Source organism: Pleuronectes platessa, chromosome 3 (genome assembly GCF_947347685.1).
Source record: "Pleuronectes platessa chromosome 3, fPlePla1.1, whole genome shotgun sequence".
In the NCBI taxonomy this organism is placed as follows: Eukaryota; Metazoa; Chordata; class Actinopteri; order Pleuronectiformes; family Pleuronectidae; genus Pleuronectes; species Pleuronectes platessa.
Window position 1 is genome coordinate 17923180 of NC_070628.1, and position 8149 is coordinate 17931328.

Genomic DNA, 8149 nt, shown 5'->3' on the forward strand with positions numbered 1-8149 from the left:
GCTGTTTGACTTATTACGGTAAAACCAGCTTTGTAACTTAAAGGGGACATATTATGCCCATTTCACCACATTTGATATGGTTCCTTGGGGTCTTAATGAAATGTCTGTAACATTTTTTGGTAAAAATACCACAAGGATCATTTAAAACAGCACCTTTTTACTCTGTCTAAAACAGACCTCCTCAGATCGACCTGTTTTGAGGGGCCCGCCCCCCTCTCAGCCCGCCCCCATCTTACCCCACCCCCTTTCACCCCTCTCATCCCTCCCCCTCCTCACCCCTCACCCCTCTCATGGAGGTGTAGGACATAACGTTTTTACCTCCATTAATTAGCTCTCTCACTACAGAATGCATTCAACATCTATAGGGCAGATTATGGGCCTTTATGTCCAAGAGGAATAGAGCAGTAAGTTTTTTTTTTTTTTATGCATGAGATATCAGTCATTTCTGCAATACAAATATGACTGAGGAATAAAATACATAAATTACTCTTCCCTCTGTATTACTTTGCTAACTGCTCATCTTACACGTGTCATTTGTTAACATGTTACATATCAAACATTAAAAGCACACAACTGTTTCTATAAACTTTTATTGTCAGAAAGATTGCTAAAAAGAATGCCACAGAGCTTTTTTAAAAAATAGTTATTAAATGTACTGGCTTGGACAGAGGTAATAAATACAAAAAATACCAAGTATAATGAAAACATTGATTTCAAAAATACAATTTGTGCCATCAGTAGCCATACTGTAAACAAAGGAACACTTTATATTTGTGTGTCACCTTTATTCTCTAAATACAATGTAAACTTTGCTCAGCCGTTACAGGTATTTGGCGTACAGAAGCTTTGTGAGCTGGTGTTGAGGCCACCTGGGCCGGAGAATCAGGGTGGTCCTGCCCTCCTGCTCGGTGCTCCAGATACGCAGAGTGTTCCCTGATGCTCAGGGAAGTTATACAGGGTTCAGACCTGCCTATAACTTCCTGCTTGTCAGGTTTCTCATACTTAGCAGAGAGGTCCTCAGGTTTTGAGATCTTCAGCACCTCATTCACATATGGGGCCGGGTCCTGAAAAACCTCGTGAAAGATGAGGTCCAACAGGTTATCCACGTAATCTGTAATACAAATTGAGGGGAAAAGTTGGACATTTTGCACTTTTTGTATTTATCATTTTCTTTTTATAATTATTTTATTCTATTTATCGTGAAGACGATAAATAAATGGTCTTTAAATCGTGAAGACCATTTAAAGACAGCAGTTAATCGATATGTTATTTATGTTTCACATACTGTTTGTACATTGTTTGGCTTTTAAATAGAGCCTGTGAGAATCACGGAAGGTTGCATCTGCTTTCACCGGCTTTCTGTGCACTCGCCCTTCTTATATATTACATCTGTCCCCCGCCGACACACAGGACAAACCTCAAACAGCTCCAGGAGGCAGTTTTCATAGACAATATATGTGGGTGTCTTATGAACAGGGTTGGAAGATTCCATTCTATTAGAACGACAAAGATTTCACCAAAAGGCTGCAACAGCTAAAAAAGTGTAGGATGGTAATCCATCTGATTATTGAAATGTTTAGATTAAATATTGAGTCACTCACGTCACATCTGCTGACTCAGTCAAGACTGTGATTGAGTCATCAGGATCATAGGTAGCATCCTGTGGCTCTCCGAAGTCCATACTTGAACAACTTGGGTTGTCCTCTCCCTCCTCCAAGCGAGGTCTCTTACAGCTGAGGTCCCAACACCGACATCAGTGCAGCACAGTTTTCTGTGTGCCTATGATAAAACAGACACAGTATCCATGGAGTCACAACAAATGAGATGCTGTTACAACTTTAACACGGAGACACAATCAATGACATGAAGAAGTAACTGAGGGTAAACCAACCTGTACTTTTGTAGTGAGGCCGCAGTGTTTTCATAGAAAGCTGCGTTCCATGTGTGCGCATCTGTGGTGGGTCCGTCTGGCATGCTACGTGATGTAGCCTAGCACCGTGAACAGATGTGCTTGCCTGAACACCAAAAGCAGCAATGTTATCCATGTTTGTACTACTGTCATGCATACAAGGATACAAGGACACATTTCCCCAACTAGGGCTGGTAATGAATAATCGTTCTAGTCCCGCACATTATGACAACAACATACTCCGGTATCTTGAACGAGCGGCCGTAGCAGCAGCTGTAGCTGGAAGTTAGGTTCGTGAGTGTTGTGCTCTCCACGCTCTCCCCCCCCCCCCCGCTCGCGTGTCCTCCCGTTAGTACTGTGCCGCTGATTTTTTCCCACGGCAGCACTGGGCTGGAAGTTAGCTACAGCCGGAGCTCGTAGCAGCTGCTACAAACATCCGTAGCTAACTTCAAGCTCCAGCAGCTACAACCGGAGCTCGTAGCAGCTACTACAAGCATCCGTAGCTAACTTCAAGCTCCAGCAGCTACAACCGGAGCTCGTAGCAGCTGCTCCAAACATCCGTAGCTAACTTCAAGCTCCAGCAGCTACAACCGGAGCTCGTAGCAGCTACTACAAGCATCCGTAGCTAACTTCAAGCTCCAGCAGCTACAACCGGAGCTCGTAGCAGCTGCTACAAACATCCGTAGCTAACTTCAAGCTACAGCAGCTACTACCGACGCTCATAGCAGCTACTACCGGGGTTCGTAGTAGCTGCTACGGCCCCTCAAGCGGAGGGGGGGAAGAGCGTGGAGAGCGCAACACTCACGAACCTGCTGTGCAATCACCGTTCAGTGGACTCTCGCCAGCCGTCCTCGATTAATGAAAACTCCTGTAAAGTCTCTCCCTATCCCCCACCACTACATACTAGCCCCCCACCCCCTCACACACGGCACAACATGCTAACGGCACTAGCCTCCACACAAAATGTCTAAAAGAAGCAAATACCAGAATTATTTAAAAAAAAATACTTACATTTCCCTCGTCTTCAGTATTGCGATGGAAAGATGGCACCGACCCCTCTTTCAATAACAACCTTTTAGAGAATCCGTTGTTATATTGGCCCAGGTTGATAAAACAGTCCGATTCAAAGTGGTGGCAGGAACGTTGCCATCATATATGAACTCAATCCATCTCAATCTTGTGTCTTCTGAAGCTGGAGTCACATGAAGACATTTGTGCTGATTTGTGCAGCCGACCACTGAGCATCTCGGTTGTCGTAATTGATTCATGCTGCTGTTAGCTTATCCAAGTGTTTCCAAGGCTTGCAAGAATGAAATGGCGGACACCGGTGGACCGAAATTCTATAAAGTGGGAGGGTCCATCTAGGGGTGGGTCGAGTGGTAGTGGGGGAGTGCATAGAGCTATGGGGGAATGTACTAAATGGGCATTTTTCGACTATGACGTCTATTTCGGGGGAAATTCCATTGGACGCACTTTAGCACATAGTTTCTGAAATAGAGGAACCACAACAAATCGCGGGAGTGATTTTTTTCCAGAGTTTTTGGGACGGTAGACATGCCAGATACCCAAACTAATGTGTAGAAGCACTACAAAAGTGGAATTTTCATAATATGTCCCCTTTAACTTTCACAATTCGATCTTCAAACACATTTCACTCAGTCTTTTTAGTTTGTTTAATTTTTAGACATTTATCACCCAACAATTTGCAGGCACTTTTCAAAAGCACAACTGGATGCGTCATCCTGAGGATAACGGTGCATATTTTCAAATGATAGCAGTCTTATAAAGTAGTTCAGTTTACAGTTATTAAACTGAGCATAATTCCACCTATCCTTAAAAAAGGAATATGTGCATATGTCCTGTAAAGCCTATATGATTGTTTGATTGACTTCAAAACGGGTATTACATGCAAATACACAGGTATTTAACCTCAGATCATCAGCTTTGTTTTTTGGGATATACACTCTCTCACTCTGATAATTTACAACAATTAAAACTCTTTCCACTTTAAAATAGGGAAATTACACTTTACTCTAATGCTCTGCAGCATATCCTTCACCAGAAATCTTTTAATCTGAATCAAAGTGATGGACTGAGAGAGGGATAGAAATGTCCCACTATTTGATTTATTAGGGCCCGAGCACTGACAGACAGTGAGGCCCTATTGAAATTGTAATTATTATTATTATTATTTTGCAGGCAAATTGCTATTTGAGGGCTTTAATATGCTCAAATTCTTACCAAAATTTGCAGAAAAGTAGACAGTGGTCAAAATGTATGTATTCCGGAAGAATTTTCAATGGGCCTGGTAAAATGGCTCAACGGTGCCCCCCCGAGCCCCCTTGAACACGTTCACATTTACCGATCTTCACATAAATCGAAACACAAGTGTATCATGACCAGACGAACAAAAAAGTCTACAGGCGCAATTTGTGCATCTTCTTCCTGTGCTTAGTTTCTCATGGGAATGAGCAGGTAATCCAATCCTTAATGTCAATGTCATTGCTAAAGTTTGGCAGGCTGTCGTGTTGGCAGGACTTCAACCACAAAAAAAAAGTATCTTGTCAATAGGCTGTGATTAAACATTATTTATCACACAATTAAAATACTACTATTTACAAGTACGGTGTTTGAATAAAGAAATATATGACAAACTGGTTAGGGCTTTTTAAAACTTTATTTTACATGTCAGCCAATTAGAATATCTTAATTCACACAGCAACAACACCCATAAAATGCAAACTTAATTAACAGACAACCAGATCAAGTACAAAAATAATTGCTTGCCTGTAAATAATTTGTAATTTTACATTGAGCAGACTTAAGGTTTAAAAAGAAAATGAATGCCATTGTGTCTTTGAAGAGACAAAGTAAACAATACTTTTCAAACTCTACAATGAATAACATTACTTGATACTTGTGAACTTGTGTCAATTACTGCACAGAGGTTTAACTGATTAAAGTGCCTCATCATCAGAATGAATACAAAGCCTCATGGAGTGCTTGGCATTGCCCACGACATCCATAATGAACTGCCAACTTAAATAGAAGACAAGCATATGAGAAACTGTTAACTTCTGCTACAAAGTAAACATAAACAGCTTGTCTGTAAACTGGGGGAACATTTCACCCAAATAAAGTCAACATTACATTGAGTGGGCTGAAAGCTGAATTATCATAACTGACTGCCATAAGTGTCTTAAAAGAAACAAAGTGAACAATACTTTTCACACACTTATTTCAATAACAATAACTGTGTGTAAACGTGTTGTGTGACATGACTTCAGTCAACCAATTCATTGTCTACTTTTCTTTTAACCAGTTACTCAGGCAAACTAGCTTGTTGACATTTTCAGATGACAAAGCTGACCTCTTCTGTACAATGTGGCCTGCCAAAGAAAGAAGTCTCTCACATGGCACTGTTGAGGCAGGTGTGGCCAAGTACTTTTGTGCAAGATGTGCCAGCCTACCATGAGCACCAGTGTGTGCTGACCACCACTGTAGTAGACATGTGTCTATGCTGGGCTCTGGGCTCTGCCCTATACCTGTCCAGAGTTTTGTCATAAAAAATTGCATCCTCATCAGACTCTGACTCTGACCCCAACAGTAGGAGAGCCACCTTCTTCTTTGGTGGCTCTGGTTCCATTTCATCGCTGCAGGGATGTGATTCAGTTTCTCTGTCCTTCAGCATCTGACTCAGCTTTTGCTACACTCTAGTCCACCGAGCAGGCACCTGGGGTCCTTGAATTTGGGATCTAGAGCTATTGCTAGCTTTGTGACAGGTTTGTGTTCTCCTTTCGTGTGTTGAGGTCCCCTTTGAATGCAGCCTTGAAGCGTACTATGTAGGCAGGGTCAACATATGAAATCTCCATTGTACGCAGAAGGTGGCAGAGTGCCGGCAGGACCACAGAGCAGGACACATATTTGTCACCCCCCAAGAGCTCAGTAACATACCTTCAAACACACAAACAAGACAGAATTATTACTACTATTTTCCTTCATAACACCCATATAGTGGAAAGGCCTAAAATTATTTCTAAACGAAAATATATTGTAGAAAATAAATGAGTTGAGTCTAGGAAAAAATCACTTTACCTGCATGGCTCCAGCAGTGTTTCCAAATTTGCTAGCTTCAGCTGAGGTTAGCGTGACCAAGTTGTGCTTCTGCTGGGCAAGTGTTGCCGTCAGTGGCTCTTTGTTGTGCTGGATACGCTTTATCATCTCCAGTGTTGAATTCCAGCATGTGGCTACATCCTGGATGAGTGACTCTTCTGTCTGTCCATGGGAAGCTTGCTGCACTTTCAGCTCTGCTGTGTTTGCAGGACTGTGTTTAAAATGTCCAACGATTTTACGGCCCTTGGCTAAAGCACCATCAAACCCGCTGTCACGGAGAGACACTGTGATCGTCTGCTGTGTAATGTGCGCTACACAAGACATATGATCGAATGGTAGACTCCTGGCTGCCGCTACCATATTACGAGCACTATCTGATCCAATCAGGGTTCGAATTATGTTTTTGTCTCTAAGGGGGTCTCTATCTAAAAAAAAGTTGGCGCACCGCGCACATAGCCTACCAAGGCTAAACATTTAAATAGCCTAGGCGCGAGCAGCGCTTTTGCACACGGTAGGCATAGGCTGTATATAACTTGACACACGCACACAACAGACAGACATTTTATCCAAGTCGCAAACACAACCTGTCCCGTCGGGTGTCAATTTGAAATCTCGCCTAGGATGCCAACATTGCCAGGGCTGGCCCTGAGTCACAGTACAGGTTTTGCGTTTGCAAAACGAAGTTTTCTAATGATTGTCTTCCACTTTCTAACAGTGCAAAAAAATAATAATGTGTGAGTAGTTATGCAATCTTAAAGGGATAGTTCACCCAAAAATGAAAACAAACCACTCATGATCTACTCTCCAGTATGACGATTGAGGAGTGGGCGAAGTGTTTGAGTCCAAAAAAACCTTTTTTGAATTTCAGGGGTAAACTACGGTGGCCCTGAGAGCTCTACGAACAGCAACTTAAGAAAACACATGCAAGTTAAGAAAACACATGCAAGTTGACAAAACACAAGCAAATAAAGAAAACATCTTCATAAATTTCACAACACAACACAACACATTACAGAAACGCGCTGCAAATAGAGAAACGCGCTGCAAATAGAGAAAAGCGCTGCAAATAGAGAAGAAACGACAACGGAAGTGTTTCCAGAGGACAGCTAAAAGTGATGGACACTGCTGCCACAAAAACGTCCAATACACCATACTGATTCGGTTCCACACAGGGTTCGGCCACCAGCGGCTCTGGAGCCGAACGCGGCTCTTCAGCCCTCTGCGGTAGCTGTACAGTACAGTGTTGTGCATATGTTTCGCGAACGCTGAACTTAACGAATCAGTTTTCATATTATTAACGTGAACGTAACGATGAACGTGAGTGAACGTCATGTTCATTTTTTTAAATCATCATCGTATCAGGCCATCAGAAAATACCAGGAGAGGGCGAGTGTGTATGTGTGTGTGTGCGTGTGCATGTGTGTGCGTGTCCCGGCGCTCCGACCCCGCCCACTCACTCGGAGAGAACCACAGTGAGCTCTGAGCAGGAAGATGGTCCGATCTAGAGACATGCCGTCTTCTCCTGTTAAACTGAATAAACAGCGCTAACAAGCAAGCCCCTGTTTGTGAGGCAATGTATTGTCCATAGTGTGCAGGGGTAGGAAACCTTTACTATCAAAAGAGACATTTTGCCCCCTCTTCTGAGCATTCGGGCGGGGTCGGAGCCCAGGGAACGGTGCGCTCGCACACACACACTCGCCCGCTCCTGGTATTTCATGATGTTCTGATACGATGATGATTAAAAAAATTAACCTGACGTTCACTCACGTTCATCGTTACTTTCACGTTAATAATATGAAAACTGATTCGCTATGTTCAGCGTTCGCGAAACCTATGCACAACACTGAACTGTACAGTCACTGCCGAGGGGCTGAAGAGCCGCATTCGGCTCCAGAGCCGCGGCTGGCCGAACCCTGTGTGGAACCGAATTTGTATGGTGTATTGGACGTTTTTGTGGCAGCATTGTCCATCACTTTTAGCTGTCCTCTGGAAACACTTCCGTTGTGTTTTCTCCTCTACTTGCTGCGCATTTGTCTATTTGCTGCGCGTTTGTCTATTTGCAGCGCGTTTGTCTATTTGCAGCACGTTTGTCTATTTGCAGCGCGTTTGTCTATTTGCAGGGCGTTT